General features: G+C 46.7%; 1 long non-coding RNA gene across 1 annotated transcript; it reads right to left on the bottom strand.

Moving 5' to 3' along the window:
- Positions 1-11055: 11055 nt before the first annotated feature.
- On the bottom strand, positions 11056-13377 carry LOC146891893 (uncharacterized). Its single transcript, XR_015005008.2, has 2 exons — positions 12537-13377; positions 11056-12443 (listed from the first exon to the last, which is right to left on the bottom strand). It is a non-coding gene; the product is annotated as an uncharacterized LOC146891893 (long non-coding RNA).
- Between the last annotated feature and the right edge of the window lie 4556 nt (positions 13378-17933).

Here is a 17933-nt window from a genome sequence, read left to right as displayed (position 1 = left end):
GCATTTATAAACAAAAGTCTTTTAGCAGTTATTGCTCCTTCCTCAGCAATCAGACAATTTAAAGAGAGCATAATAGCATACAGTATGAAGATTCTCTGTGCATTTTCCATCTTTATGTGGCTTTATTTTAACCTCTATTTCTTTTATTTTTACTTTTACTTTTTGAGACAGGATCTTTGTATATCTTTGTCCTGGAATAACTCTGTAGACCAGGCTGTCCTTGAACTCAGAGATCCTCCTGTCTCTGCCTCCCCAGTGCTGGGATTAAAGGTGTATGCTACCACACCTTGAACTCACAGAGATCTGTCTGTCTCTGCCTCCCAGGCATTGGGATTAAAGGTGTGCACTACCACACCTTGAAGTCACAGAGGTCAATCTCTACCTCTGTCCCTTGAAGTCACAGAGGTCAATATGCCTCTGCCTCCCAGGCATTGGGATTTAAGGTGTGTACCACCACACCCAACTACTCTCTTTCTTCCTTTTTTTTTACATTAAGAACTTTAACTTTTAGCCTGCATATATTTTTAACACACTGTAAAATATTTAGAGGTTTTCTTCCTCTTTGAATCTCTCTTTACTGTATATCTCTCTTTTTCTGACCACATGAGCCTTTAATTTACTAAGCAATATGGAGAGCAGTGGCTTTGACGGCTAGATCCAACCCACTCCCCAGCTCTCCAGTCTCATGGCTGAGATACCAGCCAGAGCTGTGTTCATTGCCACAACTCTATGGCGTTTCAAGGTCCTTGCCAGCAAGCAAGCTGCAGCATTCTGCTCACAGACCACACTCAGTCAGACTGCCTGCCTGAAAGAGTCAGAGATTACCCTGTCAGGACAGCCCAGAAAGCCGGCATTGTAAAACAGCTCAGCTTTTTTCCTGCTACGACTGAAAACCGAAAAGCATGTGTTCCACTTTTCACCAACACCGTTTTAAGTGTTTCGTGGCAGGACCTCTTAATGACCTGCAGGGTTTTGCAGCTAAAGCTGAGTCAGAAAACCTCTCTTAGATGAGAGCCTTGCTTGCCTCTAGCAAGCAAAGTAGACCCAAGAAGTTGCTGCTATCAAGAAAACAAGCTTTACTCTATTCTTTCCCAAGCTTTCTCAAGCTTTCTGTGGATTCTGTTATCCACACGTTGGCGCCATATGTAACATGACGGGGGCCGGCTTGTTGGGGCTTCTGTCCCGCCCGGTACCCCAACAGCTGGCAAATCCCAAAGAGAAATTACACACAGGACTCCATAAGGTTATAAACTGATTGGCCCATTAGGTCAGGCTTCTTGTTAACTCTTATAACTTATGTTACCCCATTATTCTTATCTATGTTAGCCACATGGGCTCAGTACCTTTCTCAGTGTGACAGCTTACATGTTGCCTCTTCGGTGGTCTGGACAGGAATGACAGAGGAACCTCCTTGCTTCCCAGAATTCTCCTGTTCTCATTGCATCACCTCTACTTCCTGTCTGGTTTTCCCACCTATACTGCCTGCCTGGCCAATCAGCGTTTTATTAAAATATGATTGACAGAATACAGACAATTCTCCCGCATCACACCATCACATTTTACACACTTGCTATCAAATATATTTTATGCACTTATCCACCACCAAAACAAAACATCCATGACAGAATTATAACTAGAAAAATAATTGACCTTATATTCTCTTTCATAACTCATGTCCATTACCTGCATCCAGTCCTTCCTTGTCTTCTTATACTTAGCTTTCTTGTTCCCTTTTCTTCATGCTATTCTGTGTCCACATGTATATTCATTTACATATGAACTTATAGTATTGGCTCAGTTCCTCATATGAAAGAGGACATGAAGTTTATTTCCTTCTGAGAGTGTGTGGCCTCACTACACATCCTAAGTCCATCCATTTTCCTGCCAATCATTGGCTCCACTTTTCTTTAGGGCTGAGTAGTGTTCCACCTTTTATAGATTCCGGGTTTTCACCACCCATTCATCTGCTGATGGACAACTACGTTGATTCCAATTCCTTGCTACAGATTTTAAAGTGGCAGTAAGCATGGGGGTGCAGATATCTCTATTGCAGGGTACGGCATTCTCAAGTGTATGCTCAGGAGTGAAACAGCGGGCCATACAGTTGTTTTACTCTATTTTCAATTATTTTTTCTATGAGACACAGTTTCTCTGTGTAGTCCCATCTGTCCGGGAACTTGCTCTGTAGACCACAGTGGCCTCAAGTTCAGAGATCTGTCTGCCTCTGCCTCTGCCTCCTGAGGGCTGAGATTAAAGTTATGTATCACCATGTCCAGCTCGATTTTCAATTTTTAAAGAAATCTCCAAACTGATTTCCCTAATGACTATATTAATTTGCACCACCCATTAACAGTGAGTAAAGGTTCTTTTCGCTCCATAACTTCTCCAATATTTGTTGTCAAAATTATTGATGACAGCCATTCTGACTTGGGTGGGATGATATCTCAAAGTAGTTTTAATTTGCGTTTCCCAATGTCTAGTTACTTTCCTATTGCTATGAGAAAATACCATGACCAAGGCAGCCTACAAAAGAAAGTGTTTAATTGGAAGCTTACAGCTTCAGGGGGTTAGAGTCCATGAGCGTCACAGCAGGGAGCGTGGCAGCAGGCAAGGCTCTGGAGCAGTAGCTGAACTCACATCCTGAGATACAGCCATGAGACAGAGAAGAGACACTGGAATTGGTTTGAGTCTTTTGAGACCTCAAAGCCCACTCCCAGTGACACACTTCCTCCTAAACCTTCCCAAGCATTTGGTTTTCATCTGTGGATACTTGAGGTTAGTTCCTATGCTTTCAGTGTAAAAACGGAACAACAAGTGTCTTAAAAATAGTGTACTATATTTGAAATCTTAATGGGAAGACGTGGTAGGTGGGTGTGAATGCCAGCCAAGCCCTTCAATCTTAGTACTAAGGAAACACCAAGTCAGTCCTGACATCTGAGAAGGCACAGGAGAAGAGATCATCACCATACCTGCTGCATCTACACAAACCCTTCGCTCATTGCCAAGAGTCCACTCTGTGCAAAGTCTGGAAGGTGGTTTTCTTTTCCCTAAGACTGTGTCTTCTCTAAGCTGCTGGGATTGATCCACGGAAGGGTTGGACTACAAATAAACAGGCAGGCCTAAGCATCAGCCTTATGATTTGAGAACACTTGGGAAACATCAGAAGAGAAAGGGAATGGGGAGATTTATCAAAGAACTAATGTGACTTTCACAGGCAAAACTTCACTTCTCCAAGTTCTCCCAGAGCCTCAGAGCCATGTGCTTGGAGGGGGCAGGAGGGGAGAATGGTGGTCACTAAGGTAGTCCCAGAGTGCCCGAGCCACAGTCCTGAAGGTCTGGCATGGCTCAAGGCCGATGGAACTAGCAGGAGTGTGTACTCCCGTGGAGGGAAGCAGGGCGCTCTAACTCCCTGTGAGTGAAAACAGAGGCATCGGGAGTGGCAGCCGGGGTTACTGTAACTGCTGTGAAAAATTCCAAGCAGGACAGATACTTCTAGGGGACGCTACAAAGTGAGGAGGAAAAGAATGTTCCATCAAATAAAAATAAGAAGAGGAGGACGAGGAGGAGGATGACGCGGAGGAAGATGAAGAGAAGGAGGAGAAAGAGGAAGAAGAAGAAAGTAGAGGCATGGAGAAACCTGTTGATTCCAACTCTCAGCCAAACTGAGAATAGTGCTTTTCATCTGGGAGATGCTCAGTGCTCACACATGGCCCATGGGAGGTGCCCAGCTTCGTCTCCCTGGGCTCTGAGATCCTGTTAGGAATTAAACAGCTCTAGTGTTCAGACCCTCAGCACCCGCGCAGCTACCGGTGGAAGCTGCCATCTGTCCCAGCTGCTCCAAACAGCTCTGTCTGCCACCATCCCTTTGTGACAACATGCAGCGGGATGCAGGAAGGGTCCATCCCTTTATCTTCGCAGCTGCCATTTTGCCATTTACTTCACTGTCCATGGCTCCCCTGATGTGTTTTCCTTTCAGCTTTCTGAGGAAAGGGGCCATTATTGAGCCCTTACTTGATTCCGGTATAGAAACTGAGCTCACCGATTATCACTGTTCCTCACTATCATCTCAGGAAAGGAAGCATATTGCCTTCAGTTTACAGAGGAATGTGTGTGGGCACCGAGACGTTGCTGCCTTGGCTGAGAATGCTCAGTTCAGGGTCAAGGTCAGAACTGCGGCCTGCGCTATTCTGGCCATGCAGTCCTAGCCACTGACACCACTGCCCACAGGTCTTAGCTTCCATGATCTCAGGGACTATAGGCTTTGGCAGTGTGGAGTAGTGGTCTTGTGTGATCCCACCGTGGGATCAGTGGGAGGGTTCTAAACCTACATTGTGAGCACCTTCAAGCTCCTCATGTGCAGTTGGGAACTGCGGTCCAAACCCAGAGCTCTCTGTTTAGGGATATTCTGAAGGCAGTACTACCAAGCACTGCAAGAGTTTGGTGAGATGTCAGATAAGACTTCTTACAAAAACGGAAAAGACCTGGGTAGTTTGCATGTGACTGGCCCCTAAAATCTCATAAGAAAATGGCACTATTAGGAGGTGTGGCTTTGTTGAAGGAAGGGTGTCACTGTGGGGTCAGGTTTTGAGGTTTCCTATGCTCAGGATACCACCCAGTGTCTCAGTTGACTTCCTGTTGCCTGCAAGATGTAGAACTCCGAGCTACTTCTCCAGCACCATGTCTGCCAGCACGCTGCCATGCTCCCTGTCATAATGACAATGGACTAACCCTCTGATTAATGTTTTCTAAGCCCCAATTAATGTTTTCTTTATAAGAGTTGCTGCTGTTATGGGGTCTCTTCACAGCAATAGAAACCCTAACAAAGGCAAGGCCCAAACATAGGTGTGAAAAGACAGGGGAGGAAAGGAGCAAATACAGGAGGAAGGGAAAAGAGAGGATGGGAAAGGGGAAAGGAGGAAAAGAAAACCATCAAACAGGATGGAGGAGAGAAAGAGAAAGAGGAAGACGAGTCGGAGGAGGAGGCGGGGGGGAGGGGAGGAGGGAGGACCAGAAAGAAAGCTGGGGAAGCACAGGAAAGGGGGAAATACTGTTGAAACTGTTGCTTCCCATCACCCAGGTGTGAGGGCTTCCTCCAGCTGGCAGGCAGCATGCAGTGAGTTGTTTCTTTTGTTTTGTTTGCATGACCAGAGCAGTGCATGGAAGTTGTTGGCTCAGGTGGCCTGCTCCTGGGAGCCAAGGCCCGGTCCCATGTAAGTCTCAGCCATTAGGAGCAAAGATCTGTAAGAAGTATCCACTGATACTTGAGTGTCTTGGGCAGGAAAATTAGATGTCAAATCTAATGAGTCCTTTTGAATGGAGTCAGAAGCCGGAGCACTATTGTACGAAGGGCCTGGATGCCAGGTGTGAGGGAGATGTTGATTGTTGCTAACAAGGCCAGCTCTTTAAGCAAGACCTCAGAGGCCTAGTTGAAGAGGAAACCTGCGCACTAAGTGTTTTGTACTGACTAGCTTATGAATTGGCATAATAGCAGATAACATGACATTTCCATGTGAGTCCAGGATACCCAGTCTCCAATGTCCACTCCGCCCATGCCCAACCTCATTCCCAGATTCCAGTTAACATGGTTCTGCTTTCTTTCATATTGTCTATTTAGCCTCCAGATATGACAAAGAATATGACCCCAGGGATGCTACGGGATTGCCATGGCTGGGACTGAATCAGACGTTTTACAATAACATGATCCAGCCGATTCACTGTCATGAGAAAGGGTGGATCTCAGTCCATAGGAAAGCTGGCTTCTCTGGGACTCCAATGGGATTTTGACACTCCATTGCTCTTCTGAAATACATGCTTAGAACGTTTTCATGTTCTGGGTGGAAAAGTGAAGGCCCTGCTCAGCTGAAGTTCCTGAGAAGATTGATAATCACAGTGCCACTGAAAAAAATAAGCTTTATTAAAAGTTATCTTCCTTCCTAAGCATGGCAGTGAAGACCAGATAGAAACTGATGGCTGCCACTTTAACTCAAACTTGGCCAACCCACCAAATGAGTCATGGGAAGGACTGTGTGTTTCTAGCTGGGTGTTACTTGGCAAATGTCACAGAACTATTATGCTTAGTTCTAAGGAATAGGGTTTCTATGCTCATGCAAATGGGGGTGGCTGTCCATTCTAGGCTGACACCATGCAGCTCTCCCTCTGCCCTCTACTCCATCCAGTCCAGCCAGCAGCTTGTCACCTGCATCCCAAGAATATCCCTGGGGTGCTGTTTTCTATGTGGCTGTTCTGTCCGGGACTAATAATGACCTGCTGTGTTCTTGGGCTCTGCTAGTCCAAGAAAGTCCATGAACCATCACAGCAGCATCCCCTGGGAGCTTGTTAAATATGATGAATTTCAGGCCCTGTCCCAGGGCCTGATCTGTAGCTTTAACAAGACCTGGGGAGGTTGGGACCAGTGTTGGATGTGCATTGCTCATGGTTGTCCAAAAGCTAAGGGAGTTTCTCCTAACAAAGATGTAAGTGTCCTCGTAAAATGAGGGTTGGTTCCTCTTAGTTTGTGAGTCTGCCCCATTAAGGTGCTAGACACTGGTCACTCTGCAGGGCAGGATCCCACGGCCTGAAGAGATCTGTCACACCCTCCTGTAACCCTCTCTCCCTGAGGCGAGAGTTAAGAAGTCCTGCAGGACTGTGACTTCACAGCCTTTAATTGGTGGTTCTACCCAGAACCTGGCCCCTCTGTGCTCTTTATTAGACAGGCTATCCCAGAGTAATTCACATGGTATGGGACTTCAAGTCAGATACTTCTTCAAGAGTCTTGGGCCATCCTCTGGTCCTCCAACTTCAACCCTGTGATGGTGGGGAACCTCCTTCAGCCAATGGCCTTTGAGAGGTTGGATCAAGTGGGACATGTTCTGTGGGTACCAAAAACTCCTTCAGAAGTGCCCACTCAGCCTCTTCCTGCTAGCCACACCTGGATGTTGGACCCCATTCCTGTTTCCTTGTTGTGATCTGTGAGTTTCCCTTTTAATAAAGAAAAACCTTAATATACCTTATTTGGAGCTAGTGTGGGAGTGTTTGATTTGTTTTCCCCCCATCTGATGCATTCTGCCCCATCTGGCACCCAACGTGGGGCCAAGCATGCCATCCAAATAATGTCGAAGGATGAGACATTGTCTTTACTGGACAAATTTCATACCTTGGAATCACATGTGTAGAATAAGGCCCAGAAGCTAAATGAATCAATGAGGGTGCTAGCACAGCACACAGCACTGGAGATTCAGATTTTACAAACAATTAAAGAAATAATTGGTCTCTCTTTTGGGCCTGATCGCCCTACACTCTCCTTGCTTCTTATAGGAGTCAACAGATCCAAAAAGGAGCCAGGGACCCAAAGGCAATACCATAATGTTAAGTTTAAAAAGTTTGTGGTCATTTAAATTCTTTCCAACTTAGCATAAGAATCCCTAAGTCTTAGTGGAAGGCAGACAGTGCTAGATTTATGGACTACACCTTGAATAATAAGACCCTGCAAAGCAATGTGTCTGTAACTGAACGTGGGTTCACTCATTGGTGGAAAGCCAGTAGACATAACTCAAAAGTGAAGAATAAATAACAATTTATTATTTGTGCAAGTACGTGGAATAGTGGGGGTATAACTCCCTTCCCAAACACACAAGCCAAGATTTTATTAGAGAAATTGTGTTAAGCCATATTGGAAAGATGTCATCACAATCTAGAGGTGGGCACAATGCTGAGCATGCTCAGTTCAAGAGCATATCTCTTCACACATCTGATGTTCAAAATGGTGGATGGGAAATGGACTGCACAGAGAATTTAGCACTGTAATGAGATTAAGGTGAGCAAAAAACCACCTACAGCAGTGACTCAGAGTGATTCAGCAATTCAGGCTCCTTGTGGTTTTCTTAGGAAAACAGCAAAAAATAAGACCTGGAAGGAATGTTAATAATCACTAAGAGAAAGCAGCTTTCCCCATTAAAACTCAGAAGTTTCCAGATGAAAGTTCTGCTAGCAGCTGATGTCTTCAAGAGCTAACTCATTCTCTAGATTCCGCACTGCTCCTCGAGGACTGTGTACCTCTGCAGAGACAGGGTCCAGCCAGCCCCTCGCTGACAGCAGGCACAGAGAGCAGGGGAGGAGACATCTGGACGGACAGAGCAAAGCGCAGCCTTCAGAGGGTGAAAGAGCTGGCAGATTGCTCCTTGCCACTTGACAGGCAGATGCTTTTCTGTGGCAATTACATCTTTAAATCTGGCTCTCAGGTTTCCCACTTCAGCAAATTCCATTTCTGCCTGGGTGGCTTCTTTCCAGAGACCAGAAGGAGGTAAGAGCTGGCATGTGAAGAGAAGCCCAGTTCTTTGCAGTTAAGAGGGTGATGTACCAAGGAGCAGAAGAGTGCACTTGGAGGTAAATCAATGTGTAAATCAGTGCAGAGAAATCTGTGCAGAGACTGTTTTCTGGTTTCCTACTGTATTTTCTTTTTAATTTTAAAAATTTATTCTTTGACAGTTTCATGCACACTATAATGTATTTCAGTCATATTCCTTCCCCCACTACCCATTAATATGTGTGTATGGGGTGTGTGTGTGTGTTTGTATGGTGTGTGTGTGTGTGTGTGCGCGCGTGCACGTGTGTGTGTCTGTGGTGTATGTGTACGGTGTATGTGGGAGTGTAGGAGTGTATGCTGTGTGTGCATGTGTGTATGGTGTGTACATGTGTGTGTATGGTATGTGTGTAATGTGTGTGTGTGCATGAGAAAGAGAGAGACTCACTGAGCTTAGGGTTGCCTTCATTGCATGGTGCTGGGTTATTTAACAGACCATGGACAACTGACCAGGGGCAGCACCACTGGCTCCCCACCCCCTCACAGCCATTAACTGCCATAGATCTTTGGGGAGCAATGGATTTCCTAAGGGTAAACCAACCTATGGTGTGAATTTCAGGCAAGTGACCAAGCATTCCAGTAGAGCTGATTATGCTCTTGCAAATAACCCAACACCATGAACATGCTGGCAACCCAAATGAAACTCAGTGAGTCTTTCTCTCTCTCTCTCTCTCTCTCTCTCTCTCTCTCTCTCTCTCTCTCTCTCTCACACACACACACACACACACACACACACACACACACACACTGGAGGGAGGTTTGTTGGGAAGAAGAAGGGGTTCAGAGCAAGAGGATAAAGCAGGATAATGGGTAATGGGGGGATATGTTCAAAATACATTGTAGTGTTTATGAAGTTGTCAAAGAATACTATAAAGATGCATTTTAATGAGGAAAAGAAAGAGCTCTGGTTGGTTCCCATACACACACTTTGGATGCTGTTTGATCTGGCACAATAAGATTCAATCAATCCATCCAAAAACTATTCATCAAATCCCCACCATATGTAGACTTGGCTAAAACTTTGCCCGATCTGCTTGGTTGAGAAAAATTCAAGTCCAGGCTCACATCATTCTTCAACCGAAACCCACCAGAGAGATTTCCAGTCAGGTTTGAACATTTTAAAAATGAAATGTCCCAGAAAACCTTCCGTTCAAGCAGAGGCTCTTGGTCTTTTGTGTAGGAAGATGTGGAAGGGAAAAGGAAAGAGACTGTCTGGACAAGGTTCATTCCTGTGAGCAAAGCCTCCTTGTTAAAAACAAAACAGAAATCACACAGAGAGGAAAACAACCCCCCAACTATGTTCAGAAATTTTCCACAGTTAGTTTTTCCAGGGGCCACCTGACCCAGATTGCTAGGATTGCTGGAAGGGTCCGTCTGCAAAGCCACAGCAGGAGAAGTTGCTTCACAGGCCGCTGGTGGAAATATTTTTGAGCATGGCTGCTTCAGTGTGAGCTCACTCAGGAAAACTCAAAAACTTTAAACCACAAACCCATGGACCTAATACCACGGTGGAAATGCAAAGATGCAGGGTCTGTTTCACAGTCAGGGTGGAGCAAGATGGATAGACAGGGAAAATGAAGGGAACCAGAGAGAAAAGAAGTCCCTCAGTCTGGGACTTGTTTGCCTTGCCTGCTGCCTAACAGCCAGGAAACTTCAACACCCCTGCAACCTTACAGCTGCCTACAGACACAGTGTGTGCTTTTCTAAAGATGTGTGATGTGAACCCTGGATCCTCACAACAGCAGATGAACCATGCCTACTCAGGGCATGGAGGTTTGTAACCCTGAGTTTAGCAGTGATAGCATTCCTCTCTCATCCCTAAATCTAAACAGCACACTGCACAAACAAAAACAAAAACAAAAATAACCCTTTGCATCTTCACTTCCAAAAGAAAACTCTAAGAGAAATGAGTCAGCTTGTGGACTTTACTTAGTCTGTCAGCTGTTCTTCGATGCAAGCTTTAAGGCCTTACAAATCACACCTTTTTAGAAATGTGACTGACTGAGAGTCGCAGCAGCTCAAATACAGCCTTCTCAACAGCCCTGGGTGGGACTCATCTGAGAAGCCCACCACCGACTTGGGATCTTACTCTGCTGTTTTGCTGAATGACTCCGAATACCTAATGAACTCATCAACTTTGCTTCCATGAATCTCTTGCTGAAACCTTTGGTGTGACAGAGTCAGGGATTCACTTAACCTGAAAGGAGGCCCCTAAGAGGGACAGGAACTCAGGCTGCAGGTAGCTCTAGCGGCTGGCATCCCCCTGCCTCAGCTGACATGAGGACATCTGGAGAACCGGCATAACATGTCTACATATCCGTCCTGCACACAAGCGTGTCGGCTCGTGAGAAGAGTCACTGTCTAAGTCCAGTCTCTCCACACTGCTGCCACTAAGCTATGGGAATGGCACATGCTCTGGTCTTTGTATTGCGGATTGACTGCTCAGGAAGCTTATATCGGGGTGCACTGAGAAACAATTTACTGTTAGAATGGAAGATTTGTTCTATTAAAAGGAGACTAGTTTAATCTATAGGAGGGGCAGAAGTAATGAGTAATTTGGGAAATCTTGCTGAGCTATTGTTTGTACCCGGTTCTGCATCACCCTCTCCCGGTACGGTTTGCACACCTCCCGTACCTTACACGTGTTTGAGCAAAGGCCTGGAGATTGAAATAAAAGACACACACACACAAAGAGACCTGGGTCATTCGTCAAGAGGTAGCTGATTGCTACCTCTTTATTTATTTATTTAGCTGAATGCAAGGCTAACATACCTTGGCCCCAGTAAGGGAACCCCCTCCCAACCAGAGGGGAAACTGGCACCGTATGGGATCTGGCAACATAGGGAATTCTTTCCCAGGCAGGGAGCGGAGAGCAGCGACAGCAGCTAGAGAGACCTTGGTGCCGTGTGATTCTCCTGGGCAGGTGGGAAATTACCACACCAAAGATAAAACAGAGCCCTACAGCTAAATCACCAGGCTAGGGCAGAGATAACAGAAACTAGCAGGAAGCTTAGCTGGCTAACCAAAACAGTCCTCCAGACGCACCCCAGGGAGTAAAAGGAGACAGGGCCCAACAGGTCCCCCTTTTATATAAATTATGTGACTAGGCCTGTCTTGGGTGGCAATTGACATCAGGAAGAACCCCTTGCCCATCATGGGAAAGTATCCAGATCAAAACACATTTCCTGTCTTAGGTTGGGGCAGCCCCCAAAAAAACCTTACCCATCATTGGTTCACTAGTCACCCAGCACCAAGGTCAGCCAGATTTATGCTGAAAGATACTCCGGGGCAATAGCTAAGAGGACTTGCTACGTGGCAACATTGACCTGAGCTTGCCTTTGGCTCTGGCACCATGAAATCATGAAGATGATGCTCCAGCACATATAAACACTCCAAAAAGAGACTGCGTCTGCTCAATCCTTAATGGATCTGCCCAAAAATGGAGCCCTTAAAGTAAGGTCTCAGCACTGGTGGAAGGAACCCTGGTATAGCTAACTAGAATAATAAATAATAGCCAATTAGTAAATCTTGTATTCCAGGGTCCATGAAAAACAGCAAAAAAAAACCTATACTGTGACCTATCAGAGGTCAAAAAATCACGACCAACAGCAAAATTAACTGCAGTATTCAATTGTAAATTTAGCTCAATTTAAACGGCCATGGCATTTGCAACCTGCCCTGAGAGGGTATCCACAGCGCTAGCAGAAGCAACTAACTGATTAAGGGAAAATCCAGCAGCGTAAGCTGCTCTGGCAGCCATAGCAACGGCTGTCAATAACATGGGAGGGGTAGATGCATAAAGGAAGGGCCCATGGCACTCGGACCACCACAGCCAGCTGCAGACACCACAGTCAGCTCATCTCAGCAGGATCTCTTTGTCTGAAGTCTCCCTGCAGCATTGTGGGTTGGCGGCTGCAGGTCCAGATCAGGCTGCTCTCTGTGGGCTGGATTACCGGTTCCTGAGCTTTTCTCAGTCCGTTTCTTCTGCTGGGCGGTCGTCAGCTAAGCTGTCCTCAGGTCTGTTGTCCTTCTTCTGAGTGCACCGAATTAGTCACTCTGGACACCATCTGGCTTGATTTTCATCCTGTGAGAAAACACAGATCACTCTTGACCCCATATTAGTACAGGATCTGGGCCATGCCAGGTGCCACAGATTAGTACAAGATCTGGAACATACCAGGTGCCACCATGCATCCTGTTCCAGGAACTCACTCTGTAGTCCAGGCTGGCCTTGAACTCGCAGAGATCTGTAGGTCTCTGCCTCCAAAGAGCTGGGATGGAAGGCATGTGCCACCATTGCCCCCCGTGGGGCCGCTGTCCGCCATGTGTGCGCTCGGGCCCCTCCCTGCGCCGCCACACCTAGCCAATCGCTTTATGCCTGGCATAGCTGAGCTCACATCCCCAAAAACACGACCTCCCATCTGTAGCAGGCGGTCAATAAACTCAGAACAAGGTTCTGAAGGTTTCCGAAGGGTCTTAGAGAGCTGTTCTCCTCTCTTTTCTTTTTAAGGCCTCAACATAAAACCAACAACATTTAACCTCATAGAAATAAAATTTAGAACTAACACTTGAATGCACTGATACAACTATTCTCTTGTAAAGAGAGCGCCAATATAGCAAAATTGACAATATAACTAAAAGCAATCTACAAATTTAATGCAAACGCCCATTAAACTCATAACGAAATTTTTAGACTTCTAAATAAAACAATCCTCAACCTTATGAGAAAAGACAAAACTCAGGATAGCCTAAACAATCTTAAAATCCTGTACAATCAAAGAACTTTTGAATCCATTATAATCTCTGACTTTAAACTTTACTACAGAGCCATAGTACTGAAATCAATCCACCTTGGATACGAATTCACTTGTCTACAAACAGCAGACTTTTGACAAAGAAGCAAAATTGTGAAATGGAAAAGAAGCATTTTAACCTCCTTATCTCAGAGGCTGCCTTTATTTAAACCTGACTTTTTGCTTCAGCTGAAGTTGTGCTGCACGGCAGGGGGTAGGACACAGGCTCACTTTGTCTGTGGACTGCCTTCTCGAGCTCTGGCGTTTGCGCCAAGCCCCAGGGCAGCCGGCTCTGTGCGCCCGCCCGTCCCTGGCAGGCACTTTTGCCCGGCCCGACTTGCCGCGGTGCTCCACGCTGCCACCGCTGCTTTTTTCGGCCGCTCAGCACAGCTCCCTCACAAGGCCGGCAGCAGAGACGGGTCTCGGGCCGAGCGCGGTGCTGTCCGCCATGCTCCGACTGCGCTCCTCCTCTTCCTCCGCGTCTCTCCTTTCCTATATCCTTTTTAACATTCTTAACTTTCTGTTCCTCAAAACTCTTAATAGAACTCACAGATATTGCTTTCTGAATCTCCTCAAGGATAGGAAAGGGCAGCCCGAGGCCCTACCAGGTGCCACAGTGGGAAAGAGCACTCCCACGAGCCGCTGGCCACTCGCTCGCCGCCAGCTGCCCCAGGCTCCGTTGCCTCAGAAACGGACTCCCGCCAGGCACTAGCCTGCTCCCTTAGTAATATTAAAGCTCCCTGCGTGTAGAAGCCAGGGACTAAACTCTTTCAAAAAAACTTAGGCAATTAACCACCTTACACAAAGGAAAACTGTCTTAAGGAACTCTTGGGCTGTCTTTACTTTAATACCGGTGCCTTTCTTCCCTTGCTTCTCTAAGAGCATTATCAAATGGCCCTTTTAACTGGCCTCTTAACACTGGAGCAGGAATACTCGCATCCATTAGCCAATACACCCTCGCTACTTATTTACCTGCTGGCCAGCCTCCTGAGGGCGACCCCTCAGGTCTCCTTACCTCCCAAAACTCGCAGATGGATCCTGCAGACGAGTGTAGTTGCTTCAGATTCCCGCAGGGCCTCCCATTGTACCACCCGGTTCTGCATCACCCTCTCCCAGTAAGGTTTGCGCGCGTGTTTGGGTAAAGGCCTGGAGATTGAAATAAAAGACACACACACACAAAGAGACCTGGGTCATTCGTCAAGAGATAGCCGAATGTCACTTTATTTAGCTGAATGCAAGTCTAATATACCTTGGCCCCAGTAAGGGAACCCCCTCCCAACCAGAGGGGAAACTGGCACCGTATGGGAACTTCCCAGGCAGGGGGTAGAGATCAGCGACAGACAGTGGGTCAAGCTGAGAGAGAATTAGGCACCGTGTGGGAACTCTCCTGGGCAGGTGGGAAATTACCATACCAAAGGTGAAACAAAGTCCTTCAGCTAAATCACCAGGCTATGGCAGAGATAACAGAAACTAGCAGGAAGCTTAGCAGGCTAACCAAAACAGTCCTCAGAGATGCACCCCAGGGAGTAAGGGGGGGACAGGGCCCAACAATTGTTGAATCACACCCAAATTTGTTTAACCTTTTGAATATGATCAATTTGGTCGTTTTGTTTCCTACATAGAATTTTGACTGTAATGGTTGGAGATGTAGTAGTCATTATATGCTCTTAAGCATGTGTACAGCTTGCACTGCAAAAACAGAAGATTGTGTCCGTTGATGGCTTCATAGAACTATCTATGTCTAGAACAAAAGAGAATAAACGTATGTGTGTAAGTCACCATAACTAAATTTTCGTCTGAGTATACTTCCAACGGGATAAATTAACTGTTCACGACATTGAACAGTGTCCCTGTTCAAAGGAGAAAAACAAAAAACAATACCAATACCAGCAACAAGGCTCAGTAGAATAAATGGCAGGAATCTATAGTCAACCACCAAGAGCCTCTACTCAATGGGGATCCTTGATAAATGAATTTTGTAGAATGTTTCTGTGACGTGCCAGGCAAATGCTGGACTTTGGAACACTTTGCTGGCCGTGTGGGCTTGGTCTCTGCCCTCAAGAAACTTGACTGTGCCTTAAAATGGAAAGACCTTCCTGTATAGGCTGGGATCAGCCTGCATGGGGTTTCCAGGTTTATTATTCCTCTAAGACGACTGAATGTCCAGCCTAGGCACTCCCTATGGGAGTGGCTAATGCTTCACCTCACTCATATGAACCTCATTAGAACTCAGTCTTGAAACTTGTCTCTGAAGACATCACTCAGTGCCTGTGGAAGCCATGCCAAGGAGAGCGTATCAGGAGTGACCATCATGAGCAAGTCCCACTGCCCCTCCAGAAATAGGTCTGGTGTTTCCATCAGCATTTGAAAGTACAAATAGGGTTGGTAAGATGGTGCAGCATCCCCAGTGGCCAAACCTGATGATCTGAGTTCCATCCCTCGGACCCACATGGTAGAAGGAGAGAACCAGTTCCCACAAGCTCTCCTCTGACCTTCACAGATACGCCCATACACAAATAAATAAGTACATGTACATGTAATGCGAAGATAAATAAACAGAAGTGAAAAGGAGAGACTACCGGGAAACAAGTGGCAGTGCCAACAGTGACTGCAGACTGCGGAGTTCAGACCCTTTATTACCGCCATTTCTTTACATCTTCTAAGTTTTATGAACACATGTCCCCCATTTAGCTTTTCTTTCCTAGCACAACATGGATGTATTTATTACAGGTTTAGAACAATGGCTTGCTGCGGAACCAGCTCCCCAGCCAAGACGCAGCCCATAGCAGCTGTAACGCTTTCGAGATAGGAGAAGAGAGCGGGGAAAACAATCAGCGGTGAAGGCACCATTTTCCTGAGACTCAAGTTGAAACTGTTTAATTCAATGCTGAATGAACTTTGACCCTAAGCTGTCTGCCTTGCCTGCTTCCCAGCATGTAGCTCAGCACACAGGGCATCTGAGCTAGAGGCAGCCGCCCTGTTCCTGAGCACCCACACTCCCCCACGGGCCACAAAGTCCGTTCTTCTTGAGCGCTCTCCCCGTCTGTGGGTCCCATTGCATGATGTCTACCTCCAACACCATTATTTAGATGAAGACTGATGGATTTTCCTGCCTCACATCGCATTAGTCATGTCTCATGCCTCTTCTCTGAGTCACTTTCCGTGCCCCTCAAGGGGTCACCTCTAGTTTGCATGTGAAGTGTGCCCCAGAGCTGGCCCCTCTTTTGGTGCGATTGGAAGTTCATGAAGATTTGAGAGGGCCTCCCGCATGTATTCAGGCCATCGAGGCTTGAGAGGAACAGGGGGACTCTCTCTCTCTTCCTCTCCTTGAGGTGAATCTCACTCTGTCACTCATCCCAATGGTGATGTGCTGCCTGGCCAGGCCTTAAAGCAACAGGACCAGTCATGGACAAAAGCATCTGAGATAGGAGTCAGGGCAAATCTTTGCTTTTTAAAGCCGAGTGGCTCGGTCCTCGGAGTGGTGGTGGAAGCCGTGTAGCACAACTGTCCTGGCTGGCTGCTATAGAATCCATGCAGCCTCAATGGTCCCTGCCAGATTTTAGCTTTTTGAAGTCTGGAACTCTTAAAAGATACCCTGACCTTTTACGGTGCCCAGCAAATTAAATCGCATCTGAGACTCCCCGGGCAGAGCTGTAAGCAGAGCCCTGTTCTGACGGAGAGCAGAAGTGTGTGGGGCGACATGGGAGCTTCCTAAGCCTCTTCTTTCTCATTTCTTTTTAAAGTTTCTTTTATTATGTGTGTGAGGCGTGGGTATTCGAGAGCCACGGTACACGTGAGATCAGAGGTCAACTTGTGGATGTTGGTTCTCTCCTTCCACAAGGTGGATTCCAGGGATTGAAGCCTTGGGAAAGACGATGTCAGTCAGAATGAGCTAAGCTATGCCACCAGCATAAACAGCCGCAAACTACCAATGTCTTCTAACCACATGCCTAACGTAGTGTCTGTTACACTCCCACCTCAGTCACAGGACGGACCTCATGGCCGCCTCGCAGAAAGGTGAGTGGAGCTCTCAGCACCTGCTATGCAGATCCCGTGGAGGAAAGGAAAATCTATGGAAGACCTTGCTCTATCATGGGGGTAAAGTGATAGGAATGTCACTCCAAACTGTTTCAGCAACCAGGATATGTGCCCATCTCACTTCCTCAAAGCCTGCAAGTGCTTTGAGTCAGCACTCATACCTCTGAGGAGTAAAACAGGCCAGAACTGGTCTAGGATAAACATGTGGATCTGAGTCTAGGATAAACATACGAAGGATGGAAAGGAACTGAAGAAAAATCTTCGTTTCTCATTGAGACTGAAGTCATTGGAGTGAAAGGTAACTACTAAATAGGGTAGGCATGGGCAGGAAGAGAAGGGGGCCAGAGCTGGGAAGATGACAGTGCTGTGTAACCATGAAGACCTGAGTTCAGATCCCACACACACACACTACACACACACAAGCATATACACACAAGCACATGCACACACATCACACACACAGTCGGGGGCGGGGCAGGGTAAAGGCACAAAAGTTACAGAAGATAACTGTGGTCTGTGTGGTTGTGAGTGTGTAGGTGGTAGTCTTGAAGACGCCAGCTCCAGCCTCCAGCCAGAGGACGGGAGGTACAGTGGGCACTGGAGGTAGAAGAGGCCTCTATAAGCATTTCTGCAGGATAAGGACAAGTTAAAGAAAGGAAGCTTTACATATTCTGTTGTGTAAAAGCAAACTCCAGCAAAGCCAGCTCAGCGGACCAGCATCTGACCCACAACAGGGCTGCGTG

The sequence above is a fragment of the Myodes glareolus genome, chromosome 14, assembly GCF_982192425.1.
Source record: "Myodes glareolus chromosome 14, mMyoGla1.1, whole genome shotgun sequence".
NCBI lineage: Eukaryota > Metazoa > Chordata > Mammalia > Rodentia > Cricetidae > Myodes > Myodes glareolus.
This window is presented reverse-complemented; position numbering and strand designations above follow the sequence as displayed.